We start from the raw sequence: 14,931 nt of genomic DNA on the forward strand, positions 1-14,931 counted from the left end.
AAGTTGTCCAGTAAGTAATTTAGTAAATAAGTAAATAATGATTAACACTTATGTAACAATTAAATTAAACATTCAAGGGAATCATATATGAATTAAAAATCCTTAGACTGGAGGATGGAACAGAGAGTCTTGGGGAAGCAAGATTGATGGCCAATGATGAGTGTTCCTGGGGAGGACCCCGCACACTGCCCACCACCAAGCAGAGCCCGCAGTAGGGAGAGGGGAGAAAATACCAGGTAAGGCAACACCCTCTCCAAGAGTGGGCTCAGGAAGGGGCAAGCCTTGTAGAAAAGCTCCCCTGCCTTGCAGGGCTGTTGAACAGCTGCACAGCAATGTGTGCAGAGACCCCACCATAGGTTCACAGGCTCTGAGCAAGACTTAAGGAACAGGAGACATTTGCCCTTTGTGATTAAGAGCCAAGAAGACTTAGCACCAAAGGCAGGCAAATCTGAGTAGCCTTGTTGTAAGAACAAGGAAGACACCATGGCAGATACCAGAGGAGGGTGATTACCAGAGGCCAGCTGAGAGCTCAGACATCTCTCCAGATGCTTACAAGGAGATATGATGCTTGGGAACCAAATGGAATGATGTATGCTCAGCAACTACCAGCCTGGACAGATGAAATCATAGACCTAATGGTTCCCCCACCTACCCTAAATGCCCTGACTGTGCAAAGTTTCTAGGAATTTAGAAGCAACTTTCATGAGAAAGGTGGTAATAAAAGAAAATCTTCAACTGACTAAGGAAACAAAAGAATATATGTATCCTGAATTGACTGAGTTCTTCCTATTAGGAAACATTAGACAATGTGGTACAATGAACTAGAAGTTTAGTAATTCACTTCGTGCACTGAGAATTAATTCTTTCTCTAATAATAACCAAATTACTGCTGTAAAAGACATAGGCCTACATCATCATATAAGACAACATTGAAGGCTATTACAAATGATGTTTTCAGGATAGTGGTAGCTCCTGCAACTGTCAAAGAAAAGCAAACACATATACCAAGAGAGATGAAAGGCAATGTGGCAATGGATGCAAAGGCTATACAATCTGTGGTTAGCAGGCTTGAGTGGGATCCAAGCCCTTGCCCAGTGACCTTAGTTAAGTCACTTAAGCTCTCCTTGCCTTTATTCCCTCACTTATAAAGTAGAAATAAGGGCAGTAATTCTTATTTCACAAAGCTTCTATGAGGATAAATGAAATAATATATGCAAAAGTGCTTTGCAAACTATAAAAAACACATCATCATTTTTATCATCATCCATGAATAATAAGCAGCCTTATAGATAGCATTTGTATAGATTCTGAACATCTAATGGGTTCACAGAAAAGCACTTTTGCACTGGAAGCATCTCTGCTCTGCTCTGCTTTGGTCTCTTTGGTAGAATAATGCTACCTGAAATCAATTATTAAGTGGACAAGCAGAATGCATGCTCAATGACCATAATAAATTAAGGATAAGATGAAAAATTTAAGTCTAACTTTAGAATCATGGAAATACAGATATTGGTTTCTGTATGAACAGCTCTAGCCAGCTTTTAGAACAGAGAAATGTTTACTCTATCAAAATCTTCCTAGAATATTAGATGTAATCATTCAAAGTTGTAGAAAATTTATACTAACCTTCTTGCTGAAATTCTAAATATTATGTATGAATAATGTTTCACATTTGATCAAACTTTTAAAATATGGTAATGACAAAGTAAGCTGAGAATTACTCCTTTCATTTATTCTGTATTATCTAAGCACCATAAAGGTACAAAAGTGATGTCAAAAATGAAAGTACGGTGATTTTTAAGGAAGTAAATCTAATCAGAATTTGATGAAGAGGTGAATTGTTATACTTTTGGATAGAATAAAACTCAACAATATCATCGATCATTAGGGAAATGCAAATCAAAACCACAAATAAGCTACTACTTACAACCACTAGAAGGGCCATTATTTTTAAAAAATTAAAATAACAAGTGTCAGCATGGATGTGGAGAAATCAGAACCTTGTTGCATTGCCAGTAGGAATGTAAAATGGTGCTGCCACTGTGAAAAATGGTATGATTGTTCCTCAAAAAAATAAATATAGAATTACCACATGATCCAGCAATTCCACTTCTTGGTGTATACCCAAAGAGAAAGCAGGCACTCCAACAAATATTTGTACACCCAAGTTCATAGAAACATTATTCACAATAGCCAAAAGGTGGAAGCAATCAAGTGTCCATTGACAGATGAATGGATTAAAAAAATGTAGCATATGCATACAATGGATATTCAGACTTAGAAAGAAAATTTTGACACAGGCTACAACATGGATGAACCCTGAAGACATTGTGTCAAGTGAAATAAGCCAGTCACAAAAATATTGTGTGACTCTATTTAATATGAGGTACCTAGGTATCTTAGTCAGCTGGGTTACTATAGCATAATAACACAGCAACTATTTCTCACAGTTCTGGAGGCTGAAAAGTCCAAGATTCAGCATCTGGTGAGATCCCATGTCCTGGTTCATGGCCAACCATCTTCACCCTGTGTCCTTACAGGTCTCCTTCTCTCGGGTCTCTTTTATAAGGACACCAGTTCCATTTCTAAGGGTTCTAACCCTCATGATCTGATCATCTCCCAAAGGTCCCACCTCCAAATACCATCACAGGATTAGGTTTCAACATATGAATATGGTGGGTAGTTGGGGAGGTGGGGAACACAAGCTTCATTCTATAGCACAAGGTAGTCAAATTTATGGAGACAGAAAGTAGAAAGATGGTCGCCAGAGACTGGGGGAGGGAGAGATGGAAAGTTTTTGTTTAATGGGTATAGAGTTTGGGAAGATGATCTATTCTAAAAATAGATAGTCTTGATGGGTGCACAATAATATGAATGTACTTAATGCCACTGAATTGTATACTTCAAAATGATTAAAACTGTGCTTTTATGTTATGTACATTTTCCCACAGTTAAAAAAAAGGAGGTGCAAAAATGCTCAAAAACGTGCTTCAGTAATTTTCAATACTATTTCACAATCTTGTATACCATTTAGTTTTTCTTACCTAACCTTTTACTCATAGTTTAAGCAAAGGTGAAAGCTCTGCATAGCCTTCTTGATGGAATATTTATGACCCATCTGCAGATTGAAGTGTTTTAGAGCTCACGACACCCCTCCATTGGAAAAGCCTCCATTCTGAAAGAAGACTTGCTTCATACGCACTTTACTCCCAAATATTTTACCTTTGAGAACTGCAAATTAGGGGACTATTGCACATGTTAAGTACACAGTAAACACCTAGAAAGAGTCAACCAATTACAGAATTACTCATCATCTCTTAGTCCCCTCTCCTAATTCAGTGCTTAGCATATAGATGGATCTCAATAAGTAACTGTAGAATTAATTGCATCAATTAATAAATTTAGTTTTTAATAACTGTGTGCTAAATGAAATGTCCTTTAAAAGCTGACACTTCCAACATCATTATTGTCACCCAGGCCCTGAGATCTGGACCATATTTTCAACTGCCCCTGGACATTTCAACTCAGATGCTCTTACAGGATGACAGAAAGAAGGGAGAAATAGTAAGTTAGGAAGGGGAATAGGTAATAGAATAAAGCAGCTTGTGGTGGCTTCACGGGTTCACAAATTTCAAGTTGCTATGAATAGCCCATATGTTTCGTTTTTTTGAAAACCATATGGAAACATTCAAGATTTTTCTCTTAAAAAGCAGGGGAGGGGGCTGTAAATGCATAGAGTAAAAATGCCAGCAGTGGTCATTTGGTAGGACAGTAGGATTAATGAGTGTGTTTTCATTTACCTTTTCTCAGTAAGTATTTATTACACTTAAATTTTCTTTTTATTGGTCTTCGGGAACATATACATTATCATTTGTTCTTATAAACCCTCTCTTGTCTACTTGTTTCTATTCTCTTTTACTAACATTTCTTTCCCAGGGGAAACCATGGTACTATGTGGTAAATGTGTATTATTGCTTTGATATATGTATGTTTAATTACATAAATGGTATTGTGCTATTTCTTTCATTTCATTTTTACTTCTTACCATTCAGAACTGTGTTAAGATCTATCTATAATGATATGCACAAACCTTGTATATTGCTTTTAACAGCTTCATAATGTTCCAAATTTATATCACCTTTACAACTAAAAAACTTAAAAATAGCTTTTAAGAGCTTTCTTTTTAAAGCCAATTGGGGGAAACTGGAGTAAAATCAATAAGCATAGATAACAATTGAAGACCATTATATCAGACAGTTTTTTAAATTCTGCCCTACATTTATGAACCACTTCTCCACATAAGGAATTAGAGACCCATAGTAATTGTGGGGTTTTTTCATTTTTATTCGTTTTTTATTGTTATTCAAGTACAGCTGTGCTTTACTCCAACAAATTGTTTGGGCTGTTCTCTGCTTCTATACAGATCTTGTAACCTGGTCATTGATGCCCCAGTAGCGAATGTTCCTCTGGGGAAATGCCACAAATTTTAAGCATAAAATCTTGGAGAAAAATAGAAAGATCTGAGCAAACATCACTGGCCAATTCAGTTAAATGCCTGGTCCAACATTTTTAACTACACAAACCCACTGACGGATGGTTTAATTATTTATGGTACTATGCTGATGTCAGGTAAATTCCTAAACCACAATATTTTCACTGGTCTATTGGTGACTTGAGATCATGTCCTAATGGAAATTCCAGGTCTCCCATTCTCTTAGATTAAAAGCTCCATTTAGTTAAACACCTAGAGAAGGGATTTTTTCCTCCTCTCTAAATTGATCAAATGCTCTCCTTGTTTCAGGAGGGCTGGATCTTGGCTTGAAACACCCACACTGGAGTGCAGACCCAAGGTATTCCATCAGAGTCAGCCAGACTCAGAAGTTCAGCATCACAAAGCTAGAAAAGGAAGACATGAAAGAGTCAAGTCAGATCGCAAAACTGGGATCAGAAACACCGGAGAGCAGAATCTGAAAGGAAAAAAATGCAGCAGAGTACATTTAAGCAAGCCCCAAACTGGCGTCTTTGTCTCTCTCTGGCCCTTCTTCCTACATCTCTCCACCTTGAGAGTGTATGATTATTTATATGAGTTTACATGTGTACTTTTGAATGTTGGATATATTTAAAATGTGTATGATTAGTTTCTGTAATTGGTTATGTGGATAACTGCCGGGGCTTATATTTTTGCCGATGGTAAAGAACTTCATTTTTTTTTGCACAATTTTTATATTTATTTTCTTTTTCTTTTTTTCACGATAACTATAACCATTTAGAAGTTAGAATTTGTTTCACTTGAAGTTTTGTCCCAGCGTCTAATTTTTGGTAGAGAATGAAATAAATATTTAAGCTGCAAATCACAAACCACCAACTCCTACCTTCGACCTGCACACAAAATTATCAAACAGAATTCATGAGAAAGGAATGAGCAATTCAGGGCATTTATGTCTAAAAGGTTAGAACAGTCAACGTCTATCAAATTCTAACAATGTGCCAGACTCTCTTCTATGGCCTTCCCATGCCATTCACTTATTTACTGCTTACACAACACTAGGAGAAGGGTCCTTGTATTATCCCACTTTACAGATGAGGCGAAGTACCTTGCCTATGGTCACCCGGGTCATTCGGTGGGGGGTTGGGGTTTGACCAGAGCCCATCTTCTTAATCTTACACTTAAGAATGCAAAGGATTCTGTCGCAGGAAAACTCTGTGGAGCTCTCATTTCCAGTGAAATTTCCTCCATATCAAGGTGAACTTCAGAACTTTAAGAACAACCAGTGTCTTTCATTATAAAAAGCAGTGAAGAGTTTTGCACCAAATATAAAATAATGAAATCCATGCGATACCATGCATGTGGCAACAATATATCTCTCATTGACAAAAATGACAAGTTTGGATACTAGAATAAAATGAAGCTTTGTAATAGAAATCCTGGAGAGCTTTAGACTATGTGAGCACTAATAAGAAGGACATTAATCCTATAGTGTAAATTTTCTTACCATTTCTAAAACAGGTCAAAAAAGGATGTTCATCTAAGCATTGAATTTTGGCATTTCATATACTGACTGATTGACAAGGAATGAGGATAAAGTAAATCCAATTCTCATCCTCTCTTGGCTGTTTATTATAACCTAAAAACTTCAGTTTCACTGTTAATGAGGAAACATCACTACAATGACTGCTATGGACAGTTTTGAGTTTGGCTTCCAGTAGCTCTTTCTCTTTCTAATAAAAAACATTCTTATTTGCCTGTGGGAAGCACTTCTGTGTCCTTTCACATGCATGACTCAGGTGGGATGTACCCGATCTACAGTATCCGGGGGTGGGTACACAGTCAAGGTCTGGCCAATTAGCATAGTCCACTCGAAAGTTCATGGTAACTGGTTCAAGGATGGGATATGATTCAAGACAAACCAGTCAGAACCAACAGACCTCAGCCCTGGAACTTCTGCAAGAATTCCAGAGAAACATACTCTCCTTCCACTGATTTTGCTAATCTAGGTAAAATGCAAGTCAGGAAAGTATGTGTTGTCTCTTAAGGAGAATCTGATTGAGAATAAAAACAACACAGAAGAAAGCAGGACTGGGGAAAGTACAAACGGACTCCTGGCAACATCATCTGATCACATAAATCCAGTCATACCTGAACTCAGATCAGATACTCCTGGACTCTTTAGGTATATGACAAATAGATTCACATGCATGCAAAACATATATGTGTACTCATACATTTTTTTCTGCACAAGCTACTTCAATTTGACTTTATCTTGCAATAGAAGTTTTTCTTCTAAATTTTATGTGTTAAAATAATTAATATTATGGCATGAAAAACAAGACATGGGGCTGTAGGGGAGAAAAAGTAATATTGCCTCTACCATCTTACGTTCTCTGGCTGGGGCCCTGTAAATTAGACTGACAAAAGACAGATCACAAGACAAAAAAGGAACAGATTTTTATTAACATCATGCCTTTGTGTGAGAGCACTCGGTGATGAGTAACTCCAAGGTATGGTTAGGTACTAGGGCTTATATAGCATCTTAGCAAAGTACAATAATTATTTATGGAAGTGACAGGACAGAAAAAGAAGACTGAGCCTCTAGGAATGAGGAATTATGAGACAAATATATGAGGCAAATATACAAGGAAACTGATGAAAGATAAGAGCTAGTTAGTAAGGTTTGTTTCTGTTTCTGTTTGGTGTCATCTCATCTCCAGTGATAAGGTTGTTATCTCGTTCCTGGAGGGGAATGGAAGTGAGGAGACACTTTTACAAGGGGGATTTATGTTCTGCTTTCAGGAATATGCAGGACAGTAAACAACTCATCCTGTGTATTTTCTTCCATTGTCTTCACTACAAAATAATCCTGAACCAGAATGGCATATGTGGGGTTGGCATACACTGAACCCCTTCAAGGTAAAAGTGAGGGTGCAGAATGAAGGACCCAGGTCAAAAGTCAGTTTGAAACCAAAGAAAATCATACTGCCAACTCTTTCTACCTTCTCTCCTCAGATGTTTATACAAACAAAAGTGTTTGAAAGGAACATCAATGGCAGCCCTGCGGGGGAAAGTAATTACTCAAGGATAGATCAGCGTATCAGTAATGGTAGGGATAAGGGAAGCCTTGTATGATTTGGATACGAAAGATGAGCTGTTCAGTGTATAAGGCCATGATTTCAGAACACCTCAAATATTAGCTGGCAGAACCAACTCCATTTTTGCTAGACTGTCTCCTTGATTTAACGCCCAAGTCAAATAAGCTCCTCTCCATTTCTCATAGATGGTTCTGCTATAGGAGGTTGGGTCTTCTCTGACATAAATTTCTAAAGCAAGTAGATCCCACAGGTTTGCACGGGCTGTACTACCTGGAGACACCGTGCTGCTGTCCACTCTGCCTCAGTGCTGCTTTTAAGTTGCAAATAGGCACCCATGGTAAACTGCCAGAGAAAAGATCCCCAAACGATTCTATCCCACCAAAAGGAGAGCTAACTTCACATGTCTACAATATTTCTAGTAGCTATGAGAAATAACAAGTAGCTGGGGTGGATAGAAGAAATAAAATCATTATCTCTACAAAAAAAGTTTTTGTTTCAAAATTTAAAGGAGCAAATTCCTTCTGTGAACTCAGTAAATACCAACTCCAGAGGGCCAAAAATTACTTCCTTCGGTCCACAGAAAATGGCAGTACTCTCTCAAAATGTTGAGTCAACCCCATAATCCTAGACATAAAACAAAGTCCACAAAGTGGAGTTCAACACAGCTATCCCCTTTCCCTGGTACTTCACATAGAGTCTACTAAAGTCCCCATGGCCTGCCCTCTACCTCCCTTCCCAACCAATGGTGAGGGAATTGTCTGCATTTTCCATTTTTACCTCTTCCAATCAACATTGATATTTCCTAATTTTGAACTGTTTTCCAGGTCATCACTTCAATTTCCAAATCATTTACAATCTTTAGAATTCTTCTGTGGAAAGTGGTTGGGAATAGCAATCGCCCCTTTATGTCTTTATCTCTGCTTCATGCAGCCTTAAAACAGAGCTGGTGAACTTTACATTAATTATACTAACTCCTGCCCTAAATGCCTTTAACCTTTCACTAATATCTGAACATGTCCAACTAGGAGAAATTGAGAAGTAATAGCCAGAGTCTTTATAGCATGATACAGATTTACAATATTTCTTGAAGTGTGGTCCTCCCTCCTGAATCAGAATTACATTAAAAACCTTAAGGCGTTTTTAGTTTTTGGTTTTTGCTTTTAAAAAGCAGATTTCTGGAACTCACACCAGATACACTGAGGTCTGGCCCTCTGGAAGTAAGGTACAAGAATCTATAAATCGAACCAACAGAATGTGATTCCAATACACTCTAAAGCCTGAGAACAAGAGGCTTGTGTGTTAAAAGGGATTAAAAATTAATAAAATAATCCTGTAAAGAATCAAGCAGTGTTCAGGTATCAATCACAAGAAACCAAGTTACACTGTGGTTACAACTAGTCTTCACATCCTAGAGTCTTGAAAAAAAAAAACCCTTATGCTTTGCTCCCTTTATATGTCCAGCATGCATTAATGGTGGTGCAGGTAAAGGTGGAGATGGAGCGCTGCTCTTTATCTTCTCACTCGTACCCAGGCTGATGGAGGCTCCACCACCTGGAGTGTCCCTGGTTGCAGCAGCAAAGGCAAGAGAACAATAGAGGTCTCCCACAGCAATGAAATGCTCTGGTTGGAAACGACACACATTACTTCTGTCTTCCCACTACTCCTTGGCCCATACTGGTCTCGTGGTGCCACCAAACTGCAAAATGGGTTGGGAAGTGCACACTTCTTACATATCCAAAACACGAAAAGAACTAGATGTGGGTGAGTTAAGCATTTGAGATATTTCCCACAGGAAAGCATCTTATTTTATTATTTTTAAAAAAAGATAGAAAGTGAGGGTCAGAGAAGTTAAGCTACTTTTGCAAGTCAATACTGGAAACACTCCTCCTCTCCAAATTCTCTCCACCAGTTTCAAGGAAACAAGACACCCCTACAATCCTTCCTGTTTCAGCAGAGTTTTGGTAAAGTGCCACTTATCACAAAGGACAAACTGTATTGGAATTTAAATGTCATCACTTTCTTTGTGAAACAGATTGCCTAATTGCCTAATGTATAAACACAGAAAAGAAACCAGTCTGCGCCCTTTTCTCTGAATTAATCATCACAGGAACATAATGCATGGATGTGCCCTGCGCAATGTACTGTATGAAGATTTCAACTAACTGTTACTTGAGTACCTACCGTGTGCCCAGAACAATGCTAGGCACCTTCTAATTGCACCAGAAGAAGTCTGTCTGTCCCACAGATCATCTAAGCCAGTTCTTCAGAGAGAAAAGTTGTTCTTGCTTCTCTATTTACCTGCCACCCTGCCGTTTTGCCTCCGACTGGGCACGTGCCCCCAGGTAACCACAGAACCAACTCAAGCTCTCTGAAAGCATCAGCTAGCGTTGCAGCATCTCCACTTCAGGTGAGCTTTCCGGAATGTAACTGCTCAGCACAAAAAGAAGGATGCACAGAGTGCACCTGTGACTCTCTGCCACGTTGGGGTTTTTTCCACATAGTTTGTGAGGCAGATGAGAGACTAGGACAGATAACAGCTCTGAGGAAGTGAGTGACTCCTAGTTCCACACAGAATAGGTCAAGAGATAATTGTCTCAGGTTGCAAATGGCAACCCAGGTTTGGCTCCTTCAGATTTACATATGTTTTTTTAAATGATAAAAAGTATTCATTTTTCCAGTGATTACCAGAAGTGAAAGTGTTCTTAATTTATCTCATTATAGCTATTATCCTTTTCTTTTGAGCACAAACACATTCTTCTTTGTCAGAAGCAGTTTGCTGGCTCACTCTGAGCTCATTTCTCACCCTGCAAGATCCCGTGCTTTTCATTATTATATCAAATGGCTTTTGATGGAAAAATGGACATTATGCGTCACTCTAGTAATGCCAGTGGTATCAAAATTACCAACCAATTGCACATCAGGTAAACAGTTGTATCTATGAATTCTAAAGCTGTTATCCTGATGGTCACGTCTAAGTGTAAATTTTTAGCATTAATCCATTATGTTTGTCATCATTATTATTTCTTGCTGTCAATCCAAATTCCTGTGATTTGGATTCTAGCACATTTTCAAGCCACAGTCAAGCCTTGCTCTTGTACTGTCATTGAGAGCCCATGACAAGCAAGAGTGTTTTAGCTGTGGTGCTTAGCTTCTCAATACTTCCTCTAAAAATTTCCCTCCCTAAAGTCCTCTATAGGAAAATCCTCATGCCTTCCCACAGGGCTCTGCAGCAAGGCTCTAGTAAATTGAAACTAAGTAGCATGTAACCCGTGCTACACTTCCTATTACTTCTAAGACCATTTGACTTATTTTCTTTCTAATATGCTTTTCATTGTATTAGAGACTACTACTTAAGTGAACATGGAAATAAATAAATAAATAAACTGGAGCATTTTTTATCCATTTTTTGATCTGGGTCCTCAATCAAAATGCAGGTCTAATGAATGGCTTTTCAACATGCCTTTTCACCCCTATGTTTTCTCCTCTACCTCCATTTCATGAATCTGGCTCCTTACTTTTCTCTCCCATTAAGAGACTATTATCTATTCCATGTATTTCTGTAAACTGAGGAGTCAGCAAAATCTCTCAACATAGTTTCATTTGCTTTCAATTAAATTTAGACATGAGATAAACCTTATTATGAATTTGACCTAAAACCACCATGGAACCTGGAAACAAAATTTTAAATTTCCATTTGCTCTGATATCTACGTTGGTTTCAATTGAAAGAGCTAAATTTAATTTTTTCCAAGGAAAAATTTTTTTCACCAAGTTTTAGCCTTAAAGCCCCTCAAAATTTTTAATAGATTTATGATCAGTTGGGGGAGGGGAGAGTGGTCAATGATCAAAAACAGTAATTCCAGGGTAACACAACTAGAATTGTATATTCCTGCCCCTACTGTCCACCTCCAATGTGGGAGAAAAAGGCTTCAGAGCAAAATCACAGAATGTGAGAGTGGGTGAGACCTTCAGAACCAGCTGAACCAGCCTCATTTAGCAGGTAAGAAAACTGTGGTTCATAGTGGACCTTTGTCTCAATAGTAATAAACAACAAAGGAAGAAAGTTGATATTAAGCATTTACTATTAGGTGAATATTTTGCCTACATTACCTCACTAAGCTTCAAAACAGCCATTAGAAGCAAGTCCTATTACGAACTCCATTTTAAAGATGGAAAAATGGAGCCCTACAGAGGTTAAATAACTTCCCAAGATCATATAACTAATAAGTAAGTGGTAGAATCGGGGTTCTGATTCCAGAGCCAGAGCCCTACTTGCAGTCCTTGACACTGTCTGCCACCTTCCTGACAGTCCCCAAAGCAAGAGGTGGTAACCCACCATTCTTCCTTCCTTTGAAATCACCGTAAGTGGTATGTTTCCATCTTTATCACAGGGGGTCTGTGAGGTCCAAACCATTTTCGTAATACTGAGATGTCACTTGCCTTTTGCACTCACACTCTCTAACAAGTGCACACTGAAGCTTCCCAGAGCCAACCTAACATTTGAGATCACAACAAACTCAGGTCAGAAGTTGATCTGAGAGTCTAGCTGTCTTCTATGCAACCAGAAATTAAAGATATTTACACAAAATAGTAAAATATGACACTCTTCTTCTTTTATTTTTAGAAGTGTAATTATTTTTGTTAGAAATATGTAATTTATTTTAATAAGTAATGAGTTTGTATGTTATTTTGAGTGAATTCATACATTTTTAAATTTCTAACATGATAAATCTTAATAGACACAACACATAAAAGCTCTTAGGGGTCCTTGATTTTTTGAGAGCTTAAATGGGTCCTGAGGATTAAAAGTTTGAAAACGACTGTCTTAGAGGATCTGCTACCATCCTCACATCTGCGAGGGCCTGGGATCTCGGTCCCTCCAGCACCAGCCGAGACCACCCAGCCAGGGCTCCAGCAATCCTGGTGGAAAAGGACAAGGAAGGCACAAGGAGCAGAAGTACTGCAGACGGGTGTGAACAGCATCGTGACCTTCATGACCTTTCCATACATCCACCTGTGGTGGGGGGTGAAGTTCTTACTCTGGGATCCCCTCACCACCTATAGTTGTTAGATGGTCAAATCGTCAAGAACAAGGGATCCATGATTTGTTCCTATCTTTGTGTTTTCTCCTTTATTGGCAATGAATAGAGTAAATGCTCCTCACAGAGGTACGCTGACACAAAGTACCCAGCCTAATTTATCCCCTCTCTCACTCCTCATCCCTACGCCCCGGGTACACATTCATACATCACCTTCCTCAACTGAGATGTGCTGCCTGTCTCCCTGACTTCTGATTCCCAGGAAGAAAAACCACAGAGGGGTCGTAGCTGAGGATCACTTCCCTTTTCCCTGTGAACTGAACGCTATAGTATCAAGAACAGGAACCGAGTTCCCTGACACAGACTAGAGTATATAAAAAGTACATCTGGAGCTGCTTTCTGCAACTCGGAAAGAAGAATTGGAATTTTCCAACCAGTTCCTACATACATTAGATTTGAGCCTCTTACATACTTATGCATGTTTAAAGAGTGCTCTTTCCATACATTGGCAATGTGGGGACAAAGTCTCTAATTCTGTAGCGCCCCTGTAGTTCTTTCCCTAGTCCCTTTCACCATGGACCCTTTCACTTCTCATCAAAATAACTGTATCTGCAGCAATTGTGCAGGTATCTACACTAGGTGAATAGTGATAGTGGGGTTATCAAGTGATTAATGTGTGCCCGGCCATGTGCTGGGTGCTTGACACATGTTCTCTCATTTATTCATATTAATCCTACAAAATAGCTATGACTATTATGAAAACTGAAGCTTAGAGAGTGAAGCTACTTGTCCAAATTCACCCAGCTGGCTAGAGATGGAGCCAGGAAGACTTCAACTCATTCCTGAATACGTACTCACAGAGCAGTTGATTCTGACACATGTCATCAGAGGGGTACCAACGCAAAAGAGATCATTAAGATGGCATCAACCTTGAAAAGCAACTCTTTTGAGCGATGACCATGATTCCTGAAAACTTTGCAAAAAGTGCCACTGATAAATCAGATTGCATTTTCTCCTTAGTGGGATTTTTTGTGCTTCTGCCCATTTTTCACTAGCACTGGTTCATATTTCTTGATTAGAACAGTACCAGATACTGTAATATCACTTTAAGCTCCACTCAATGCTCCCTCCTTGGCCTTAATTCAATGGAAGAATGATTTACTAGCACATGAAGCATGTGCTCCTGTATATCAATGCCACCCTCACTCGCTCCCAGAAAGATTTAGTAGACACTATATATTAGAATAGCAATTATCACACATGTGAGAACATTAAGTATTTTCCATTTTCCAAATGATACATGAATAATTTGAGCCCTGTGTACACACAGCCCTTATAAATCAAACATTTAATTTTCAAACACTTTTGAAAGCTATAAAGGCATCTCTTCTTAACTTTAAAACAGCCCATGAACTTCCTTCCTGTGCTTTGATTTATCCCTCCATGGACATACTACTAATTCCTGATCCACCAATAATTGTGCAAGCACCCCAACTTTTCATAAATGAGATTTATTTTAAATCACACTATAAAGTAAGAAAGCACTCAATACTATTAAAGCAGTGAAATTATCTATTAACACCAAAAAATGAGTCTGCTTTCCAGGTAAAAAGAAGAGGTGCTGGGCTGTTACTGCAAAAAAAAAATTAAATAATGGAGACTGGTCGTCAGCTTTATTTCATGGATGTAGTTCCTCAAGTTAAAATATAATTAAAGCAAAATGAAACAAATGAGACATAATCTTTAATAGTGCCCAATTTAAGAAATGGATGATTAAATCTGTAGTTTCTAATAGCAACAAAGCCATGTAGGTTAGAGGTTTTTAATTTTATCTGCTTATTCTGATACTCGGCAGAGAAGCTCCCAGGTGACTGTGCTCGCAATCAGCACCGATGCTGCTGTGGTCTGTAGTCCTCCTCCAAAAGACACATACGTCTGGGCACAAATCATTCACAAGAAAGATATAACAGAAGTCAATTCTGGTGGCTTCTATCGTGTGACCAAGCATCACAGGCTAATCAACAAACTTGTTTGACCAAAAAGAAAGTAAAAGATATCACAAAAGTCTCCACTATCCAAACATTGACTTTTGATTACATATATTATTGTACCAAAACTCACATCCAGGTGAGCAAAGCGAAGTCAAGAATCAGGTAGGACTTACATGTTCAATCAACTCCATTAAATACATGAGAACCTAGGTGAAATCGAACAACCAGGCTTTGGAAGTTCAACACAGAAAAGCAGTATTATGGGAAAACTAAACTCGGACAAAATGGAAGGTTTGAGTTGCTTGGGGAAAAATA

This window comes from Sturnira hondurensis, unplaced genomic scaffold (genome assembly GCF_014824575.4).
Source record: "Sturnira hondurensis isolate 20B ecotype Veracruz unplaced genomic scaffold, ASM1482457v3 Scaffold0005279, whole genome shotgun sequence".
In the NCBI taxonomy this organism is placed as follows: Eukaryota; Metazoa; Chordata; class Mammalia; order Chiroptera; family Phyllostomidae; genus Sturnira; species Sturnira hondurensis.